The sequence below is a fragment of the Pseudorca crassidens genome, chromosome 14 (assembly GCF_039906515.1).
Source record: "Pseudorca crassidens isolate mPseCra1 chromosome 14, mPseCra1.hap1, whole genome shotgun sequence".
Classification (NCBI taxonomy): Eukaryota; Metazoa; Chordata; class Mammalia; order Artiodactyla; family Delphinidae; genus Pseudorca; species Pseudorca crassidens.
Window position 1 is genome coordinate 39,022,672 of NC_090309.1, and position 23,411 is coordinate 39,046,082.

Consider the following 23,411-nt stretch of genomic DNA (forward strand, 5'->3'; position numbering starts at 1 on the left):
CTCCCAGCCTGAGACATCCATTCTCTTGCTTCTCAATCCTGCCCCCACGCTTTAAGGTACAGGTTCAAATCCCACTGCCTTCTCCATAAGGACACCCTTGGTTCCCCTAGTGCACTGTATCTAATCCTCTCCTCCTAGCAGCTGGGACTCCCCAAACTGAAGCCCCTCAAAAGGACTGCCAAGAGCTAGTTACCCAGAACCTCCCTACCCCCAGCAATGCTTCCCAGCCTGAACAGTTCCAGGTGAGCTAAGATCCACTCTCCTCACCCTGGAGGGAGGCAGGACCAAGAGGCTCCCCAGCCCACAGGCTGTAGCTGTGAGGTGAAAGCACCCCAACTGCTGAGCGCCAGGCTCTGCTCTTCACACACAGAGTATCCAATGAAAATACGTGCCCCTGGGAGACCACCTCTTCTTCAGAGTCAGAGGCCATCCTCCTCCCAGAAGACAACCTCTCTAGTGACAAGTGACCCTGGGGTGGCAACTTCAGGACAGGGTACCAAACAAGCAGAGTGGCTCCCCTCTCTCCCAGCCTCCATCTCCCAGATTCCTTTCCTGCCCCTTCTCCCTTTCTCAAATGTTGTTAAATTTCACCAAGTTACCGATGGGTGCTTGAGGACTATTCTTAGATTTTTTTTAATATCAAAATTAATCACATGGATTTAAAATATACATCCTCAAAACAGTGACCTTTTGGCTTTTTGTCCAAATGTTCTATTAAAGGGGAAGCTGTTCAACCAAGACTTATGTCTACATATTTAAAGAAGGGATGAAATAGTAACATCGCTTTCTCTGGCCACCTGCCAAGAAAAATTTATGTTGTCAAAATAAAAGAGAACATGTTGTTTGCTCAATATATGAGCACACTGCTGAGTAGCTTAGAAATTGGGCCTCTTTTACCAAGCAGTTTAAATCACCTAATTTTATTTACTTTTAAAATTTTTTATCGGAGTATAGTTGATTTACAATGTTGTGTTACGTTTCAGGTGTACAGCAAAGAGAATCAATTATACGTATACATATATCCGCTCTTTTTTTAGATTCTTTTCCCATATAGGCCATTACAGAGTACTGAGTAGAGTTCCCTGTGCTATATGGTAGGTCCTTATTTGTTATCTATTTTATATATAGTAGTGTGCATATGTCAATCCCAATCTCCCAATTTATCCCTCCTCCCCCTTACCCCCTGGTAACCCTAAATTTGTTTTCTTAAATCACCTAATTTTAAGTGTCTCTGTGAATGTCACATTCATATATCATAGATTATCACCTCCTTGGAAATATCGGGGACCACAGCAATCTGTGTCTCTGTCATTTGCAGGCTGTGCCCACTCCTTCCTCCCTCGGGGGGTCCAATCACTCCCAGAACTTCTGTCACCTCTACACTGATGACTCCCACACCCACACCTGGAGGTCCAGCATGAGCTTGCCCTCCCACTCTGGGTGGTGCTCACATAGCATCTTAGTCACGTGTGGGGCAGGGACAAAAAAAAAAAAAAAAAAAAAAGAGAGGCCATCATGCTGAAACCAGAGATGGCTGCCTGAGGCTTCATTATATCACTCTCTGTTATCTGCACTTGTTTAAAAATTTCCATTATAAAGAGGCTTTTTTTTCTAACAAGGATCCATCAGAACCTTGAGGAAAAAAAATTCAAAAGAGAGAAACAGTCAGTTAAAAATAGGAGTATTCATGAGAGATATTTTAAGTTCATCTGAAGGAAATAATTCCTTTTGTGGTGAAGGGAGAAGAAAAATAAAAGGGTTGCATCTCATTTACTTAAAGAATAAAAGCTACATAAGTTCCTTATAAACAAGCATTAAATTTAGCCATAAAATAATAAATGTAAAATACATGTCATGAGTCCCAAAGGTTAAATGTTTATAGAGGATGGTATTTGTAACAAACCCACTTTGACCCTTTCACTGTTAAGACAAATAGATTTGATTCTGAAAACATCACCAGGCTTTTCACTGAACAATCTATACCCAGACTTGAAGTTGGTTTTTGTTTTTTTTAAACAACTGTGTTACTCCCTGATCAGGACTCAAAAAAACAAGAAACACTTCAAGAAGCACTTGGATGTTAAGTGCTTTTCAAAGAAAATAAACAACAACAGAATTCTAAAGCACAAATTATAAGCCTTAGCAAGTTAATGGTCCATGGACCATAAATATGGTCCATATTCATGACTGCAGTGGATTCAAACAATCAACATATGAGCCTGGCTGTGCAGGTTTTTTCCTATTATGCAGGAGGTGGGGATGAGGAGGGAACAAGCTAAGTGGGTTGCCATGGTTACAAAGATATTTAATGTCAGCTCAGGGACCAAAATCTACTTCAAGTTCTCCACATGGACCAGGCTCCCTTTTCAGTAAGTCAATCCCCAGCCCCCACAAGATTACTGTCCCCTGGGACAGTCCTTGCTGCTGCTCCCCTGGGGTCCTGTATCAATGTCATCGTCCACCTCAAAGCTCTCCCTCTCCAGTAGCTCCAGGCACAGGCTGCTCTTTCCCTATCCGACAACTTCCTGAAAAGGTTCCATGTCTTGTTACGGCCCTTTGTTGTGCCTTGACCTTCCCAATCCCCTTCACCCCTCTAGAATCTTCACAGTCCGCTGCCTCTGCTGACTTCCCAGAGCACCTAACACTGCTGGCCACCATCCCTACCCCCACCCCAAGTTCAAGACCATCCATCCCCTAACCCCAATTCTCTACTGGTTCTCTTGCATCTTGGCAGCCTTTGCTCCTGGCCCCATCCCCCAAAATGGGCACTCTCCACAGTTCTGGGTTCAAGCCTATGGTGGGTCTTCCTTCACCCTACACTCCTGTCCTCTGGACCCTCCTTCCACACCACTACAGCCTTCGAGTCCCAAGGTTATGAAATGTCCCAACGTACCCCTATCTGTAGCTCATTTACTTCACACCTCCCTGGATTGGTTTCCAAATCTCATCCCATCCACTATCTTTTTCTCTCTCACTCCCTTTCAAATAAATAACACACACAGGCACACATACACTTTATTTTTTTATGTACCACATCCTCTTTATTTTTTTTAACATCTTTATTGGAGTATAATTGCTTTACAATGGTGTGTTAGTTTCTGCTGTATAACAAAGTGAATCAGCTATACATATACATATATCCCCAATCTCCTCCCTCTTGCATCTCCCTCCCTCCCACCCTCCCTATCCCACGCCTCTAGGTGGTCACAAAGCACCCAGCTAATCTCCCTCTGCTATGCGGCTGCTTCCCACTACCTATCTATTTTACGTTTGGTAGTGTATATATATCCATGCCACTCTCTTTGTCCCAGCTTACCCTTCCCACTCCCCGTGTCCTCAAGTCCATTCTCTACGTCTGCATTTTTATTCCTGTACTGCCCCTAGGTTCTTCAGAACCATTTTTTTTTTTTTTAAGATTCCATTTTAATCCTGTACCGTCCTTGACCTGGTTTGGGCCCTCAGTTTTCCCCCAGCAAGACTGATGAAGTGACCTAATTCAACAAATATCAAGCACCTACTTAAACCAAGCAATGTTTCAAACAGACCACAAATAAAGAAGTTATATGGTCAATTATCATAAGGTTGATAAGGGCTTAGACGAAATATAAAGCACAGTACAGGGGATAAGGATGGGGACAGTCAGAGAAAGCCTCTCTTCTCAGAAGGAAGGTGGAGGGAAAGGGGCAAGACAATTCCAGGAAGAGGGAACAGCCAGTGTAAAGGCCAAAGGCTGGATAAGGTCAAAGGCCATGTGGCTGCAGAGACTTGAGCTAGGGGCGAGGCAGGAGAGCCAGTGAACTGAGCCAAGGGCCTGACAGGTGACAGAGAACTTTGGCTTTACCATGAGGGAGACTAGGGGCCAGTGGAGGATTCTAAGTAGAAAAGTATGTAAAGCAATTTCAGTTTTTAAATATCCCCCCAGCTTCCTTCTGAGAATAGACTGCTGTGGGGCAAATAGGAAGCAGAGAGCCCCGTTAGGAGGCCGTAAAATGACCTGGAGCCATGATTACACCTACCTCACGTCCACCTCTCTGGCTCAAGTCATCCTCCTCAACACAAGCCTGACCATGATATGTCACCACATCCTCTCCACAAGAACTTTCCATGGCTCCCCATCACCTCCGTAACTATCAAGTGTCACTTCTTCACATGGTCATCAAGGCTGCTCTGTGCCCTATTACCCTTCCCTAAGCAGCATGCCCTCCAAACCCACAGGATCACCTGCTGTTCCCCTGACACATCGCTACAAGCCTGCAATCCGCAATTGCCTCTGCCCTCCTTTCTCTACCCCTAAGTTATTTATTCATCCATCAGGGCTAAGCCCAAACACAACTTCCTCAGGAGCCTTTCCTAGCTGACCCCAACACTGCACTCTTCTTGGACCTCTACCAGACCGCTGTTTCATCAGTTCCTGGTTAGAGTTCCCACCAGATTGCTAACTCCTTGACAGCAAGAACTGTGCCTGACTCATCTAGGAATACACAAGGGGCCAAGCACAGTGCAAGGCTTCCACTAAGCGCTCAATCAATGCATGCTGGCTAAATGAACAAATTGGCCGTTTTGTTACATATCTTTTTGAGGTCTTGGGGGGTGGAGGGGTGGGCGGAGTTGTCCAAGGACAGGTTTTCCTGCTTGGCTACTGTAATCTGGAGGACAGGGGTCCCTCTGATGGAGCCCCTGGGGACTCCATGGTACAGTCACAAGTAGGGATGTGGGGATGGATCTGAACCCAGACCTTCAAAGTCTTCTGTCCTCTCAGCCAGGTATCTCTAGGAAGGCCCGTACAATTTGCTTTACATTTGCCCAAAGCGTTAGCAACATGTTTTTCCTAGTCTCATTCTAGAAGTATACAGATGTGCACAAAAGCACCTAGAAGGATCTCAACCCAGTTAACAGTAATTACAGTATTAAGAGATGGAATTAACTTTATTTTCTTTTACTTTATCTTGATTTTTCCCTAAATAAACATAAGAAAAAAATCTCTTAGAAAGAATGCCATAGTAACATCAAGTTACATTTAAAAAATGGTTCCAAAGGGCTTCCCTGGTGGTGCAGTGGTTGAGAGTCCTCCTGCCAATGCAGGGGACACGGGTTCGTGCCCCGGTCCAGGAAGACCTCACATGCCGCGGAGCGGCTGGGCCTGTGAGCCATGGCCGCTGAGCCTGCGCGTCCGGAGCCTGTGCTCTGCAACGGGAGAGGCCACAACAGTGAGAGGTCCACATACCGTAAAAAAAAAAAAAAAAAAATGCTTCCAAAAATAAAAAGTATTAAAAAAAATGAAAACAAAAACCACATACACTGGAGACATGAGACCACTGAATATACAATACCAGTTACAGAGGAAGACTGTAAAAACTGAAAACATTTTAAATGGGTTGTATGAAGCATGCAATTAACAACTGACCCTGTGTTTTCACTTCTGAAATAATTATTTTACAAAACATAAAGTAGTAAAACATTGTTCTGGGCATCCTGGGCACTTACTGATGCCGCTTATCTAAATTAAACTCTTCCATGGGTTTCATAAACACGTGTAAACTAGCTGTCATCACTGCACCTTAGCTCACATCACACAGGTGACCAATCAGCTCTAAATGGAACATTTCAATGACTGTCATTTTATGACTTACAGAGGAAATGTCAATTAAAAATAATAGGGGATCGGGCTTCCCTGGTGGCACAGTGGTTGAGAGTCCGCCTGCCGATGTAGGGGACACGGGTTCGTGCCCTGGTCCGGGAAGATTCCACATGCCGCGGAGCGGCTGAGCCCGTGAGCCATGGCTGCTGAGCCTTCGCATCTGGAGCCTGTGCTCCACAACGGAAGAGGCCACAACAGTAAGAGGCCCGTGTACCGAAAAAAAAAACAAAAACAGGGGATCAACTATCAACAAATAATATGTCTTATTTAAGCTGATGCTACATCAACAAAGCGTTGACTCAACAAAGATTTGGCTTCTAACTTTCAATAAAAGACCTACACAACTTTTATAGTGAAATAGCATATTAAAACACAGAAGATACATTTGCTTTAGTTACCATCTTTTTAAAGAAATAAAAGGGGGACAAAGGCACTGTGTGTATGTCAGGCACAGTGCTAGGTATTTTAGGTGCATGATCAAATTAATTTTCTTAGCAAATCTGAGCTAGATTATCTCCCCTATTTCACTAATGAGGAAACGGGCTTAGAGTAATTTATCACACAGTAGCCACCGTCACACAGTAAGTGGCCAAAATGGAACTCAAATCCAGGTCTGTTTCACAAAAGATTACACATTCTATGATTCTGGAAATGCCACTTACATGAAGTTCAAGAACAGGCAAAACCAATCTATGACGATATGCAGCACATCTAAGATGATATACCAAGTCAGAATAATGGTTCCCTTCAGGGGCTGGAGACTGACTGGAAAGGGGCACAGGGACCTTCTGAGGTACTGAAAACGTTTTCTTCTTGATCTGGTGCTGGACACATATTCATGAGCTGCACGCTTAATATTAGTGCACTTTACACACTTTACTGTATGCTATGCCTCAAGTTTTTAAAAAAAATCCTCATTTGATTGACTCCAAGTTCATGTTCTTTAACCACTAAACCATCATACCACTATTTGACAGAACCTGACCACACTCTAGAATTGATTCTCTTAGATAATCAGTTTTTTTAAAACATTCTGATTAAGTGAAGTACACCCTAATCACATCAGAGTGAAGGCATCTGAACAATAAGCTTATTTTTAAATGCCACAGAATGAAAAGTAGAAAGTATCAATTTCCTTGCTACTGGGAATTTCCTGTCTGTAGCCACATCAGAATAAAAATAATTTTAAACCTTGCTCTAAAGGAATGTTCATAGATGTACAGAAAATAATTTGTAACAAAATTCTTAATGGGCTTCCCTGGTGGCGCAGTGGTTGAGAGTCCGCCTGCCGATGCAGGGGACACGGGTTCGTGCCCTGGTCCGGGAAGATCCCACATGCCGCGGAGCGGCTGGGCCCGTGAGCCATGGCCGCTGAGCCTGCATGTCCAGAGCCTGTGCTCCACAACGGGAGAGACCACAACAGTGAGAGGCCCGCGTACCGGGGAAAAAAAAAAAAATTCTTAAGAGTTATCTATGGAAGTACCTAAATAAAACTACACAAAATATTTCAAGACATACATTATAATTTTATCAACAATGTTGACCCTCAAAGGAAGTTTGAATTTTGTTACAAAAACTAAGAAAAGGCAAGACAAAACTGGTGGGCAAAGTGCATAAATCTCACAGTAGAGGCAACACAGTGAGTGTAAAAATCTCAAAGCAGAGTTATAACAAACCGAAAACTCAAATAACTTTTCCCAGCAGTAAGGTGATTGTGCCACATATGTCCTAATAACAAATTCTCCATCGAGTAGAAAGTTCTTCCCATCAAAGCTTTGTTCAGACTAGCAAAGCCTCATCATCAGCTGGTGATGATGAAATCATTACATCAATTCGCTCAAAGCCTCACCCCACACATACATATACCTCTTAGTCAAGCGGTAATTGCCTCTCCTGAGAGAGGAATTTATTCATCCACAATTTGGAGACATATTTGGCAAGCACCTAGTTACAGTTTTACCACCTTTGGAGAAGTGGGGAGGGACAGCTGGATCCACACCTGTTGGGTGTATGGTCTTTACTGGGTGCTTTTGAGTATGCAAGCCAAGAAATCCAACCTTCAAACTCAGAGCCCAGTTTAATTCATGTTTTAACATTCTGTACACACCAAAAGTGCCAGGCAGGGCTTCCCTGGTGGCGCAGTGGTTGAGAGTCTGCCTGCTAATGCAGGGGACACGGGTTCGAGCCCTGGTCTGGGAGGATCCCACATGCCGCGGAGCAACTAGGCCCGTGAGCCACAACTACTGAGCCTGCGCATCTGGAGCCTGTGCTCCGCAACGAGAGGCGATAGTGAAAGGCCCGCACACCGCGATGAAGAGTGGCCCCCGCTTGCCACAACTGGAGATAGCCCTCGCACAGAAACGAACACCCAACACAGCAAAAATAAATAAATTAATTAATAAACTCCTACTCCCAACAACAACAACAAAAAAGTGCCAGGCAATTGACCGAAATGATTTTAGTTTCTCCTGAGCATTTGCATATAAGACCAAAAGGCCTTTATGAGAATTTTTCAGTATCGATAACTTATGCACCACTATGGGGCATGCGCAAGATTACATAACCAAATATTATCTCAGATGCAAGAATTTCAATGTTTATAAAAGTAACCATTTATATTTATTAATTTTTAAAGTCCTTAACAAACTGCTCAATAAAACTGTCAAAAAAAAAAAAACCTGAGTCAAATATTGTAGCTATTAAGCAAGCTAGAATGAATGAAAAGCACTGACCCGGTATGTTAAGAACAGAGTGTGTTTTAAGTACATTCACAGTCCTGGTTCAGCATTCCTAAATTATGGTTGGAGGGGAAAACAAAACAAAACAAAAACAAAAAAAAACAGCATTGTCAGAACACATTAAAAGGGGAGCAGAATATGCCACCCCAAGATATGTCACTTTGACACAATGATTATTTTGAATTAAAGTTACTTGAGAAAACAGCCAGTGTAAGGACATTCTGATTCCCCTTTGTCCCCCTGAAAACAGGAGATAAATCTTCCGTAGGAAGGTACCCTCCCCTGCACCAGGAGGGTAGAAGGCATTCTTATCACCAGAGATAGGGAATTCAGGGCTGAGAAGCCTGCACAAACCTTGTTACTTCTTCACTCATCAGTCACCCTAAACCCAAACCCCTTTGTTTTGTCAATTCTTCACAAATGTATTTGTTTCCTTGTCTCTTTAAAAGGTACGAAAGCTGCCTGCTTTGGTCACTTCTTTGAGTCACATATTTTTATCCTTGTACATATGAAATTTGTTTTTCTCCAATTAATCTGTCTTATGTCAACTTAATTATTAGATCAGCCAAAGAACTTGGAGGGGAAAAAGAGAAAAGTTTTCCTCTCCTACAGTTTCAAAGTTTGAGAAACAAAGGATTCACTTATCCCTGCATCAGCTGAAAAAGCCCCACACATTTGTATCCAGAACATCTTAGCTTTATACCAACAATGCACTGGGTAAAGCAAAACGATTTTAACTTTTTTGGGTTCTCATTCATTTCCTAATGTAACTTTTTTTTTTTTTAAGCCATGCATCTGGGCAAACTGTACAGTGAAAAATCCACCACGAATTATCAGTTCCACTTTCCTATTTTTAGCAAACCTTTAGTATCTTAGAATTAGAGAAATCTAAATTGTGGGTTTTTTTTAAAACAAGGAAATTTTCAAAATTATAAGCCACCTATATATACTCAACTCTCCATCCAGGAAACCCAGGAAAAAAAAACAATTCATAATTTTTACAGGCATATTATGTTTATTTTCCTCAAAAGATTACCTCATTCCCTGGATTTTAAAAACTATCTGCCATCTGCCAAATTTGGCTGATTTCAGTCTCCAACAAATCTAAATGGTTACTGTTGTTGGTAAGGGGAAGTTGGTGCCTGGAGGAACTTCTATATTGATTACACAATGACCATCACTTATTAAGCACTTCTTAAACCCCACCCCCCATGATGCACAGCTAGGAGTTTGGCAAACATTATCCTATTTGTCCTCAAAAACAATCCTGTAGACCAGACACTACCATCCCAAAACCAGACATGGAAAATGAGGCAGGGATGATAAACAACTTGTCCAAGGTCACGGAACAGTATGTGGCGGAATCAAGACCAGTGAACAGTGAAGGTGGGAACTCAGAACTCTTACGGAGAATTAGGCCTGCATCATACACATGCCACCTGCACAAAAACTAAACGAAGAGCAGTGAGCCCCTATTGCAGGAAGATTCCCAAGGGAAAAAGCAGTATCCCAAACTGAAAAAGTACTTCCTAATGGCAGATCTAAAGATAAAGACATTTGTAAAGGCTTGGCAGTAGGAAAAGGTTTACTCAAGTATAGGGCTCCCTAACTTCCCTGGTCTTAAAATCCAATCTGGTTTAAGAGCACAGGGACTCTGTGTAACATTCTCCCAAATTCCACCAGTCTTAATAACCTCTATTTAAAAGAAACAGAAAGGACTTCCCTGGTGGCGCAGTGGTTGGGAATCCACCTGCCAGTGAGGGGAACCTGGGTTCGAACCCTGGTCCGGAAGGATCCCACATGCCGCGGAGCAACTAAGCCCCTGCGCCACAACTACTGAGCCTGCGCTCTAGAGCCCGCAAGCCACAGCTACGGAGCGCACGTGCCACAACTACTGAGCCTGCGAGCCTAGAGCTCGTGCTCCGAAAGAAGAGAAGTCACCTCAATGTGAAGCCGGCGCACCCCAACAAAAACCCAACGCAGCCAAAAAATTTTAAATAAAGAAACAGAAGAGGGAACTAGGGCAGTGGGAAGAAGGGACCGCCCAGCCCTATCCTCCTTCTGGGGCAGCTATCAGATAACACCTGGGGGAGACCACGCAATGGCTTGGGTTGAGAGCCCTAGGATTGGGCTGGGTCCCCGCCTTCCTAGTCCCATTCTTGGCCCTGTCGGCCACCTCTTTAACCAACCCATTACCTCCCCGGAGCAAAATTACACTGGAAGGATCTGTTTTAACAAGTAGAAGCCCATATTCACCAACTGGCTTTGCAATCTGAAATCTACAGCAAGGCTCCAACAGGGGAGCGGCAAGAGAATATGGTATAATTGTTCCAAACTACCGTTCTACGAAGTTGGGGAAGTTCAGGAGGCCATGGGGGCCAGGAGAGAAAAGACAAACATACCACCCCTACGTTTTAAGAAGGAGAGGGAGCCTCCTCAACAAACCAGGTTTAAAACGTATATATTATTTTCAGAGATGAGCTTTCACGCTCTGACACTTGTGGGGAGTATCTCGGCTGCTCCTCCCCACTTGATGGGGAGCCAGTAGGTTCTGCGGCTCCCCAGCCCTGAGTGGAAAGCACTGTGGCCTAGAAATTAAGGTGACTTAGTTTTATTGCCTCCAGAAGGGTCCGCCTGCCGTCCCGGGGCAGCCGTCAGGACCCGCGCCCGCAGCCCTAGAGGAGTCCGCCCCGAGCAGCCCCCCACGTCCACCCTCCACTCCAGGTGTTTCGCAGAGGCCGGCTAGGCACGCTCCCGCAGCACCCACCCTTCCCCCTCCCCAGGTTTCGGTCAAGTAGCCGGGTTAATCATTCAACGCGGGCGGTGTGGAATATTTTTGTAGAGGTCAAAGCAAAAGGTTCTTTCTAAGTTTCACAGAAACCAGCCTTTAGGGACCCTGAGGTGGCATTGGCAGGCGGATGGGGCTGGGGAGCGACTGCTGGCGGCCCTGTAGCTCACAGAACACCTGATCTCCCCATGCGGCACGGCAGGCAGCGCAGTGCGAGGGTGGGGTGCGGGGGTGTAACGCGAAATCCAGCAGGGCCCCCTCCCCAAAACGTCTGTGCAACCCAGATGAGGACGCCAGGCCTCAGACGCCCCTTCCCAACGCCTGCATCACCCCGACGCGCGCTCCCCCGGAAGTTGGGGTGCAGCGGGGAGGCGGAGATGTTCCCAGTTCCCGGGTCCCGGGGGGGGGAATGTGGAGTGGGGCAGGAAGCTCAAAAGACAGGCTGCCGCGGGTTGCGTTATCCTCTTCCTCTAGGGTAAGGAAGGTGGCGGGGGGGCCGAGGGGGAGGACCGGGACGCCTAAACGCCGCAAGAGCCACCTAGAGACTGTTTCCTGCTCTGGGGCGCCAGTACGAAGCCGGAACCGGCGAGGAACGGGGCTGTGGAGGGAAAGAGGATGGGCCAGTGGAGGGGGAGCCGGGGACCAGAGAGGTAAGAGGGCGCAGAGCCTGCCTGGGGAGGAGGGAGGCGGCGGGAGTGCACACCCGCCCGGCCCTACCTTGTCCGGGAGCAGCTCCTGCTCAGCGGGGCGGGGGCGGGAGATCGCGGCTGCATCCACGTCCCGGCCGCTCCGCGCGGCTCAGCCCGGCGACCGCCGCCGCTCTCGCTCCATGCGTTGCGCCCGCGATGGGCGGCCGGGTGGTGTCCGCGGCAGGACGGCTCCGCCTCGGCTTGGCCCCGGCTCGGCTCAGCTCCGGCACTTGTTGCCGCCTCAGCCGCTGCGCCTCACTCCCGGCTCCGGCTCCGGCTCCCGGCGCCGCCGTCGCCGCCTCAGGGCTCCCCGGCCCGGGCCCGGTCCCGCCCCCGCCCCACGGGCCAATCAGGCCCGGCACCGCCCCTTACGTCACCGCCCCGCCCGGCCCGCCGCCTCGCGCCCCAAGTTCGGGGCAAGCACAGCTCCAGTTTGTCGGGCGGTGGACGCGCGGAACCGGCGCAGGCTGGTGCTCCTCTTGGCATCCGGGGACCCTCCGGGCCCTCACCTGGAAAGCAAAGGCTTAAACTGGGGGAAGGGAACCCCGAGAACTAGACCGTTGGGGGAAAAGGGCGGCTTGAAGTTCAAAAGAACTATTTTCCAACTCCAGTCTAACCTTAATCCCTCTTGTCGCCCCTCCTGCAGTACATCTGATGTTGGGAAACTAAGCACATGGCCTGGTGAGGACTCCAGTGGCGTCTTCTGGCCGGAGTCAGTTTGTGACGGGTCCTAGACCGAACCCCGGCCGCCAAGTGCTTGGGCAGATGTGTCTCCGCAAAACCCAGGGTTTCACCATGGAAGATGGGGGTAGCTAGGGGGAACCGGAGCCAAAATGGGACTTGACCATTGCTCTCTGCCCATCCAGTAGCTGCCGCCACCTCTTAGGTGCCCAAATGACACCTACTTGACACTGCCACGCCATCTTCGGTTTTATGAAGCCTCCCAGAACATGGGGAGAGAGGTTTTAGTTCTCATTGTGGTGTCCTGTAGAGGGTTTCCTCGAGGTTCCAGGCGAGTCTCGGGAAGCCAGAAACGCAAGATGCCCAGACGCTCGGCCTCGAACCCGCGCCGCGGCCCAAGGGACAGGGCGGATACCTAGGTGCAGCCTTAATGGCTGAACTGTGACATACATTCCCACCGCAGGATGGGGGCTTGGCGCTAACCACACCCAGCCGCGGGAATTCCGGGGACCACGACGCACCCTCCTATCCCAGCGCCCCCGCCGGCTCGCCAGAGCACTGCATTCTTAGGTGAGTCCAAGTTGCTGTTGACACAGCTTTGAGGGCCCCAGGTAAGCCTCGCACGACCGGATGGAGAGGTTGCCCTGGCCTGAAAGGCCCAGTGCAGTGCAGTCAGCTCGTTTCCCTTGCGCTCCGCCAGGAGGTAAGCCTGGCCAGAGGCGCACTTGAAAGCTCCCCCGTCTCTTGGTATTTATCTCTACACGAAGAAAGCAAGCCCCTTTAGATAATCAGACTAAGGAATTAAGAACACCACACCCTCAATTATTTGCATTTTTCAGAAGGCTTTCTGAGGCGGAATTAGTTGAAAGAGAAGGAATTGCTAAAGTAGTCATTTCAGGCACCTTTGAGCTCAGCCTACTCAACTATGGGCACTTAATCCAAACTCAGAGCGAAAAGGAAGAGCAGGTGGATGCACTGCTGGATGCACTGAGCCACGTGGGTGCGGTCCTCTAGAAACGAATTCTGAGTCAGATCTGGGAAAGTTTTGATTTGCAGCCTTCAGTCCTTTTTGCTTTTATGTTGATCACATGATTCTCCTAAGACTGGGATGTAAAGTCCAAACAGTCAGATTTTTGTGTACTCATAGAAAAACATCTGGAAGATACAGACAGGCTGTTAACCACCATTACCCCAGATGTGGGATTGGGGTTTCAGAAGGAGGGCAGATGAGTTTTATACCCTTATTGACTTTGAGGTTTTTTTCCAGTTATATTAACTCTCATAATTTAGAAAACTAATGAAACAGATTTAAAGAAATAAAGATATTAGAAATTCTTTTAAGAACTCTTCAGAGTGTATAAATTAATAAACAAATGAAGCCTGAGTCTTTCATTCTGTGTCAAAATAATTAATCCTGAGTCCGTGTTCCTTGGTTTAAATAAAAATATCTCTGGCAGCTCTTCTGATCTTTAAACGCTGTGAGGGGACAAGACTGACATCTGAAGATTTTTTTCTGCCATCAGATCAGTATATTGTTTCTTCACATATGCCTTCCCTTTAAATGCACTTGCACTAGCCACAGACATACTTTCAGGGACTGCCAGCCAAGGGGTTTTAGTAAAGGAACTGCTACAATGTCAGCTGGCAACCAACAAGGAAATTAAGCTGTATCCTCTGCAGCTGCCAAAAGCTGCCCAGGCCCTGAAATTAAAAAATAAGGGCATTCTCTTCATAGTGCCATTAATTAATGCAGCTGGGAGTGTATCTGTAAATGTTACACTGTGTCTTTGGGGGAATTACTCAATGCTGAATTCCGCTATTCCGCTAAATTACTCCATGCTAAATGCACATTTGGCTGCAGTCTCTGCTCTTGGTCCATCATGAGTAGGTAAAGATGTACTGTTCATTTATTTAACAAATATGTGTTGACCACCTACTACGTGCATGGCACAGGGCTAGGCACTGAAGTGGTGAAGAGTGTGTAGCAGACACACTCTTCCCTCTTGGAGCTCACAGTTTAGCTGGAGAGAAAGGAACTTAGCAATTAAATGCACTATCAATTGTATAATTACAGTTGTGATATTGGCCAAAGGGAGTGCAAGGTAGAGGGACCATTTGTCTGGGGAGTCCAAGGGGAGGTGACATTGAGCTCTGAAGGGTGAGCAGGATTTACTCAGGCAAAGAGGAGAGGCGAGTGGAAAAGAGTTCCTGGCAGGTTCACACTACGAAGGGGGGTGTGGTTGAGGAGGATGTTGGAGAGGTAGGCAGAGACTAGATCATCCAGGGTGTACTGTACCATTTTCAGTAAGATCACCCTGATTGCAATGTGAAGAATGAATAGGGAAGGGGGAGGAGGGGGTGGAGGGACAGTTAGGAAGCTGCTGCTGTAATATAAGGGAAAGGGCTGTTTGTCTAAGCAGTTGAGCGAATGGAGAGAAGTAGATACCAACAAGACCTGGTGATTGTTTGGCTAGGGAGGAATCAAGGAGAAGTCCCAGGTCTCTGCTTCTTCAACCAGATGGATGGTGGTGCCGTTTTCTGAGTTGGGGGACCCTCAGGGAAAGAGGATTGAGAAAACCTTGCCAAGGTTCACATTTGGTCAAGGTGGGTTTGAGATGCCTGTAAGATGTCCAAGTGGAGATGCTGAGTAGATGTTTGGCTGTAGGGTCTGGTTCTCTGTGGAGAGGCTGGGGATGAAGTAGCTGGTGTAAAGGCAGCAATAAAGTCCCGAGAGTGAGATGGTGTCCTAGGAGAGTATAGAGTTCTATCAGAAGAGGGCCTAGGACTGAGCCTGATGAGCCCTTATCTAAAGGCTGGCCAGAGGCAAACTATCTGGCAGAGGTGAAGGAGCAGCCAGAAAGGCAGGAAAAAAACAAAACCTAGGAGTTTGGGAAGTGGGGTCATGGAGCCAGGGAAAGGATATGTTGTAAAGAGGCAGTAGCCAACAACACTCAAAATGGCGGAGAGACCCAAGGGTGGAGTGAAGGGATGAAAGATAAACTGGAGTGGATTGAAAAGTGCGTGAGAAGTGGAGAAATGGAGAAAGGTACTGACTACAGGCAAATCTTGAAAGGGTTGACTGTGAAGGGTCAGAGATAGAAATAGCTGGAAAAGAATGTTTTGTCACCAGTGGGTTTATCTTAGTTTATATTTATTAATTTTAGGGTGGAATAAATTGAATGTGTTTAAATGCCGATGGGGAAGACCTTATAGAGAAGAGGAAGAGAAAGGTACAGCAGGGGAAGGATAATGGACAATAAACGTGGTTCCTGTGACCATGGGAGAGGATGGAACCAGAATCTGGGTGGAAAGGCTGACCTCATGCAGGAGGCCACCTCCTCTATTATAACAGCCAGGGCGCAGTTGGAGGTCAACTGAACCAGGCAGGTTTGGTATGGGACGTTGAATCCCTCCACCTGATGCCTTCCTCTTACTCTGGGGAGGAGCCTGGGAGTAGGGCAAGAGAGATGAGGGATTTGAAGAGAATGGAGAACGTTTGACACAGTCATTGCAGAAGGTGAGAAGGTTGAGATGACCAGAGGTACGGCAGGATGGCAAGGCAGCATGGCAACCCTCCTAAGGTTGGTGGCTTGCACTTGTAAGGTGCCCTTTGGTCCTCCTCTGTGATTTCCTCCAGCAGAGCTCAGCTGTCTCTGCTCTGGTCCAGGCTCAGATGAAGGAATTGCTGGGCAGAGGAGCAAATTCCTTTTGCCAAGGAATTGAGAACCTCGGCAAAAGTGGGGTTGATATGATGCATGATCAGAGAGAAAGGACAGAAGTCGGTGGGCTGGAAGGGTCAAAGGGGTCAAAGCTCAGTCATGCTGGAAGGAGAGGGGGTTGAGTCAGAGATTTTGGATGCTTAAGTTTGTGGTTCAGGAGGTGGAGAAATTTAGGACAATGACAAAGCCAGGTTGTGATGGGGGAGAGTAGAGGAGAAAGTCACTGGAGAATATAAGGTCAAGAGACTGAGAGGCAGGGTACTGGGTGGGTCATCTGTGTGGTTAGTGAAGCCATCCAGGAGCATGTGGGCAAGAATTGGGGTCAGGGTCATGGTGTGAAGGCCACGGCGCCAGGAGCTAAAGTCTTAAGAGAGTGAGGAAGAGGGAGTGACCAGGAGTTCAGAAGATAGGAACTCCCAGTAAGGGGTGGGCACTGTGGGCTGATGGCAGGATAGAGGATGCGTGAGGGAATGACACTGAAAGCAGAAACAAGTGGCCCAGTCGGTTTTGCCCCAGTTGTCTCTATGAAGCCTGACCCAGGAGCTCTGCAAGCCAGGGCCACATCCCCCTGACTAACTTCTCCTCCCCAAGATTCCCATCGGGGAGAAAGGCATGTGGAGGCCTCCCTTCCTCCTCTCCCTCTTTTCCACCGGGGGCTTTTTTGTCCACCAAATGAACCCCTACGGGGCACTGGCTGATTGGCAGTCAATCAGGAATCTCAGGCTTGTCTCACCTCTGCTACATACCTTCTGTCTTCCTCAGGTGGGTTCTTGACCCCTTCTGTCTCGGCTTCATTGTCTGTAAAATGAGGACGCTAAAATACACACCCCTCTCAGGGCAATTGTAAGGAATAGAGGAGATAACTTAAGTAAAAACACTTTCTAATCTGCAAAGCACTGTAGGAATGTGAGTGATTTACCTGTTCAGAAGCCCCTCATATACACCCACATCTCTCCCAGGAGCCCTTCCCAAAAGATTGTGAGTCCCTGCTCCAGAGGAAGCTGTAATCTTGCCCCGGAGACAGGACAAACACACACAAAACAATTAGAGAGGAATGCACAGCTGTGTCTGATTAAGTGCTAAATTGTAAGGTGCAGACAATAAGAGCTCTGAGCTCAGACAAGGGAACAATTAGCCAGAGTTGGAAAAGGCTGGGAGGCTTCCTGGAGAAGGTGGGGTGGAAGGGGCCCAGACTGATCACTTATCCTGAGGAGAATATTTGCAAATATGCCCATTCCTTTGTGGCTGCAAAGATGTCAGTCTGACATGGGTCTACGAAAAGTTTCCAGGTCAAGCGTTTTGTCTTGGTTTCCCTGCTTCTGTTGTCACTCCTATAGCCTTGCTCCCCTCTCAGTCACAGACCTGTGCTCCACCTAGCTGGTTGGGCAGCCTGGGCTACACAAATGGATCCTATGTGCTTTGCCCTGGCCTTTCATGTTTGGGTCTCTCATGTCACCACCCATTTCCTGGTGAAACAGAGGTTGATCTTCAGCAAGTTTCCTGTGCCCTGTTTGGTGCCAGCACACACCTGGTATTTTTGCCCAGCCAGACTGTGGGCTTTTGAGCAAGGAGTCCTGGATGCCCCTCCTTCTGCCATCTGCCTCATAGCACCTGGTCAGCCTAGGGCACCTGCATGTCCATAGAACAAAAGCCCTGAGCCAGTTCCCACACCTGCCTCCTTTGCTTTTTACTGCCTTTGCCTCATTGTCCAGAAGCACCCAGCAACCTGCCATTCAGATACAGGCCCCACAGAGCTGCCCCCCGAGAGCCCAAGACCTGCAATGCCAGAGCTGACTTCCACCTCCTTTGTTATATTGAAGCCAACTCCTGCAGCCCTCTGGACACTGTTCAGAATGAGGGCCTTCCTCCTCAGTGGCTAGCCCCCATGGCCTGGTTGGTGCCTCTGCCCTGGACTTCCCTCCTCCCTTTACCACAGGCCTGGAAAAGATCCCAGCATGCCACAGAGCCAAGTGCACATGGGTAGCATCAGAAGCAAAAATCCCCAAATCTTATATATGCTGTGGAGGAAGGTTTCTTCAAAAGGATAGCAGTGATTGGCTAGTCTGTTAATCAGTTCCAGTTGGGGCCATGAAAACAATAACCACCTTCTTTCAATAGCTAAAATATTAATTTCTGATGGAAAGGGTGAAATTCTTAGAATTCTAGTCCAAATCCCTTGGAACTTACAACTGAGAAAAAGAAGGCCCCAAAAGTAGTTTTCTGGAGGCCAAACACCTGAAACTAGAGATAATATCTTAAATGTTGACAATTAAGTCACATGTTAAAAATCACCTGACTCCTAAAGCAGACCCTTTCTCCCAAGGTTACTTTGACTTTGCAACAGCAGAAAAACATAAAACCTCATTATCAGATGCAGATGCTAGAAACCAATGTCATGATTCCCAGGGGATTTGTTCCATAGCCCACAGAGTCCTGATGCAGGAAAAACTCAGAATTCCCAGGTGAGTAAAGTCTAGCTTGTTCATGCCATTGTAGTGATGTATAAGGTCAGCAATTTGAAGGGGCACAAGAGTCATCTCTATTAAGGGCATCATGTTGTTTAGGGAATGGAACTCTTGTTAAAGAGAAATGCAAAATCATATTCTCAATTATTATCAAACTCCAAAATTACATTCAAGAGGAGAGGCCCATAATTGCAGCATCAAGCATGAGACAGTGCCATTAATACGATTATCAGGGCATAAGCCTATTAGAGAACTTAATGCCTCTTTGCTGGCATCATCCCTTGTAAAGCTTCCCCGGGTCTGGAAGCTCTCTCAGTTGTAAACACAATTGTTACACAACAGTAATTTCCAAGGGTCATAACAAAGATCTGCTGGCCTTTACCAAAAGTCAAAGTTGCCTGGCTAAGAAGAATAGAGAACATTTCTGAAAATGAAAACTCACCTGCCAACTCTAGTGGGAGTTATTGAGAAAGGAAATACATCTAGCCCTGAGTCCTCTCCAGCCCTGCAGCAATTCAGTCATGGGTGTACCTGTCACCTGGAGATACGCATGTGCCACCTTAAATGGACATAGGAGCTTAAATTTGGGCTGCTGCTGGTAAAAAATCATGGTATGGAAGCCAACAAACCCAGGTTCAAATCCTACTTTCAGATCAAGCCCTGTGTGTCCTCATGGGTATAGTAACACCTCTCTCAAAGCGTTTCCAGGAAGGGAAATTAAGTCACTTATGACCAAGTGCCTGCAGACACTTTGTACTTAATAACTGTTTGTTTCTCCCTTGGCCTTGGCAGTGAGACCAAGTCCTCACCAGGACGAAGTTCAGGTAGTATCTTGGCATAGAATCCTGGGGATTATCAATCTTTGTCCTGGGAGCCCATAGGAGAAATTACTGTCTGTCTTCACTCCAAAAAGTTCAGACATCATCAATCATTATCACCATGTAGAATGGAGAGATCAATTGGCTGTCCCTGAAAGGAGCCACCTGATTTGTCTTTAGGAATCAGTGACTTATGAAGCTCATGTGGCAAATTGTCTCACAGTAAAACCACCACCAGGAGGGGCAGGGCCTCCTCCTTAAACATGACAGAGAAATCTGAGAGCAATGGACCCCATGGATAGTCTTAAAAGGGAAGCAGGCTACATGTAACAATGTGGGTGAATCTCAAAACCACATCTTTCATGTTGAATGAAAGAATTCATACACCAAAGAATATATATGACGTTCAAGAAGACATGAAAACTAATCTATGGTGGTAGAAATCAGAACACTAGTTGCCTTGGAGATGAGGAGAGAATTAACTGGAAAGAGGCTTGAAGGAACTTTCTGAGATGAGAGAAATGTTCCATCTGTTGACTGGAATGATGATTTCATGGGAGCATACCACTGTCAAAACTCATCACACTGAACACTTTGCATTTGTGAATTTTATTGGTTATAAATTAGACCTCAACTAGCAAAACAAAACAAAAAGGGCAGCAGCAGTGTTTAGGCAGAGGGGAGTACAGGCAAGTGAGAGAAAGAAGAGGGCTCCCCACCATCAGTCCCACTACGGTGCTGGGCAATTTCTCCAGCACCAAACTCTGGGGAAGCTATGAACTGACTTGTCAAAATAAACTACGGAGAGGATGCACTTTTCTAAAAATGAATACCCTATTCTGGGCCAAACATTAGGTTCAAGCCCTTATTCCTCTACAATTTGAAAACCTTTCCGTCACCATTTCCTTCTTTTCTCATCTAAAGCCATCCCAGAACGTGGTTTTCTAGAATCAGCCTCCTTTAGAAGTCACCCTCCCTCCACCCCCAGCTGCACATGCACATTATTGCATAACATTAACTCTATAAACTCCATGCCCATAATGCCATAGAAGAAGGAAACAGAGTTTAATTGATCAACAAAAGTCAAATTAATGATCATCAGAAGTCAGAAAAAAGAGAGTTTGGGTCATCAAGAAACTTCCAAGAGAAAGAATCCTGACAAACAAACATTTCAAAAAGCAGAGGCCCCCAAAAGGTGGGAAAATGGAATGGGCAGTTGAAACCCGAACAAAACTCACAGATTGTAGAGCCAACTCCATCATCAAGTCCTTGTGTGACAAATCCCTAGTGTGATGTCAAAGGGGATTTATCGCAGATGACAAAAAGATCATAAGCAGGGTGGCTTCTGCTTCGGTTTGATTTCTCTGCTGTTCTCTTGGCTCTACCTTCTTCCCAGCTCTGTTCCTTTCTAAAAGCATCTCATTCAGATAGAAAAGGGTCTCTTCTTCCCCTTGTCTCTTTTTATGATTCAGGAAAATTTTCCTAGGAGATTCCCCTTTGCAACACATTTGCTGGGATGGAGTCACATGACCCTTCCTAAGCCAATCACTGGCTAAGTCAATGGAACCACCTTGACTAGTTTAGACTAATTAAGGTTTACTCCTGAATCTTCACATGAAGAAGGTATGGACCCCAAAACACAGTGCTACCAGCCAGGACAAAGGGGGTGTTACAGGTAGGGTTTCCCTGGCCCTGCGTGTAGGAAGTTTATTGGGGAGTACTCTCAGCATCAACACCTGAAAGAAGTGAAGTAAGCAGGAGTGGACAAAGGGAGAAGTTGAGCTGCAATGAAATCACAGTAAAAACCTTAGCTGATCTTTCAGGGAGCTCTGGTGCTGGGCTGGCTCAGAGTTGTCCCAAATTGAGGTGAGAGAGCTAGGTCTTTTTACTCCTGTATCAATCAGACATTAGATGTGGGCTGCCCCTGGGAAGGGAGCATTACCTGGGGCAAGGCGGCTCTTTTCGGCTGAGGAAAAATCTCAGAGAGGGACTCAGCTGATGACTGCGGCTGTCAACCTTCCCAGGAGATGGGGAAATGAGTGCTTCAGTCTTGGAGGGGGGATCTGGGTGGCTCAACATGTCATCCACTGTAGGAGTGATGGATGTTGCATGGGCAATCCCTCAGATCTCCTAGAAACCAACTAGGAGTCCACGCTCATGTCTAGAGAAAGCATTATATGTCAGCCTTTACCGGAACCATCTCTGGAACCCAATTACCTCATTACCCTTCCACTTCCTTAGGAAGAGATGACAGGAGAGCCTCCAAGTGTCAGCTACCATCCTGGCTTTTAAAAGTGGGACAGCTGGGAGATGGCTATGTGGACTGAGTTTGGGTGGGACCCAAACCCTCAGACTTAAGAAACGTGATGCCCACAAGAATGAAAATCCACAGGAACAGTCTTGAACAAGCCAGGAGCCTGCTAAGCTCTGGCATCTGCTGAACTTCCCAAATTACACACATTAAGCTGTTCAGTTCCACATTTCTATAGTGTGCTTCCTGCCAAGCTTCCTAGCACAGTCTACACAATGGGAAAATCAAAACGAGCAGTTAGACCAATTACGGATACGACAGGTCAAACAAATAAGCCTTTATCTAGGACTTAAGCAGACACAGTCAACAAGGGTCTAATCCAAAAATTGAGATTTGGACAAAGAAAGGCTTTATAAAACAAAAAGCGGGGGTGGGGTGGGAGTAGAGATATTTGCATGAATTTTTTCTCTGTCTCACTGAAAATACTAAAATAACATTTTATCCAGCCTCTCCATGCTGCCCTGTCCCCCCACCCCTAGCCTCTTGAACATTCTCTAGGTCTGTTACTAATCAGGCTGTAGAGCCAACTCACAGAGAAGTGTTAAGCTAGGGTATGAAAACAGTTGTCATTGAAAGAGCTGGATAGTTTACTTTGTTAATTGTTATGTATCTAGTTGAATGCCCAAGAATTAAAGCTATACACAGGAGTGTTTGTGTGTATATTCAGGAAGTACAGAGACTATGTGTTACAGAAATCCCAAGCATTTCAGCTAAGTGAGAAATTCTAGGTAGAGTAAGGGACTTGAATCTAATAATGCCATTGTTGTAGTCAGAAGCCAGATACGATAGGACTTTATTATCTTATTATTACTTTTAACAAGAAAAACTGTTTACAAGTTTCTGGTCACTCTCATTCCAGCAGGAGAGACCTCAAGTCTTGTGGATACTCATTGGTCTGTGGAAAGGGAAATGCAGAGAAGTTTTTGTTATCCTTTTTCCCCCTCTGGACTAACAAAGGCCACGCCTCTTCATACAGGTCCATAATCTCTGCAATTCTGAAGTCCATAAGTCTCTGGAAAATGAAAACTTTTTTTCATAGTGGCACTATAACTAACTTGGTTATTTTGGCAGTAAAACCTGATTGGAATTTATGGGGGGGTAGTTATAGTTTTCATTTATCCCATATTTCACTATAAATATGTTAATGTGTTTGATCACAGGTGCTGCTCCAGGCATATTAATATATCTGAATGAAGATATATATTTCAGGGAATTATCAGCATATAGATGGTATCTGAAGTCATGGGAATGGTTGACATGGTCCAGGGAATGAAAAGAGACTGAGAAGAGAAGAGGGCCGAGGACCAAATTTAGTGAATGGGCCTGAGGGAGGATCAGAAAGCCAGGAAGAAGTGAGAGAGGAAATGGAATCAGCTCTTTTGCCCTTTTTTTAATCCATTTCTGTTTCCCTCAAACTTTAAAAACTTAATTACAGATGTGAGATTACTAGGTAATAGTTAACCTAACCCCTGTAGCTTGTGCCCCATGCTTCACTAATTGGATAGCTTTTGCAAGTCCCTGATCACACAATGCCTGGCTTAACATGTAGATTCTTTTCTTAAAT

At 46.3% G+C, this 23,411-nt stretch overlaps 1 protein-coding gene and 1 long non-coding RNA gene across 2 annotated transcripts in view; one reads left to right on the forward strand and one right to left on the reverse strand.

Annotated features, from left to right (window-relative positions):
* B3GNT2 (UDP-GlcNAc:betaGal beta-1,3-N-acetylglucosaminyltransferase 2) overlaps positions 1-12,146 on the reverse strand; it is a 30,754-nt gene extending 18,608 nt beyond the window's left edge. The window contains exon 1 of the mRNA XM_067704937.1: positions 11,882-12,146. The gene's annotated coding sequence lies outside the window, so the exon portion shown is untranslated. The remainder of the gene's footprint in view (positions 1-11,881) is intronic.
* LOC137206201 (uncharacterized) overlaps positions 11,611-23,411 on the forward strand; it is a 75,449-nt gene continuing 63,648 nt past the window's right edge. Inside the window, exons 1-2 of the long non-coding RNA XR_010934523.1 lie at positions 11,611-11,639; positions 12,500-13,104. This is a non-coding gene — a long non-coding RNA (uncharacterized lncRNA). The remainder of the gene's footprint in view (positions 11,640-12,499; positions 13,105-23,411) is intronic.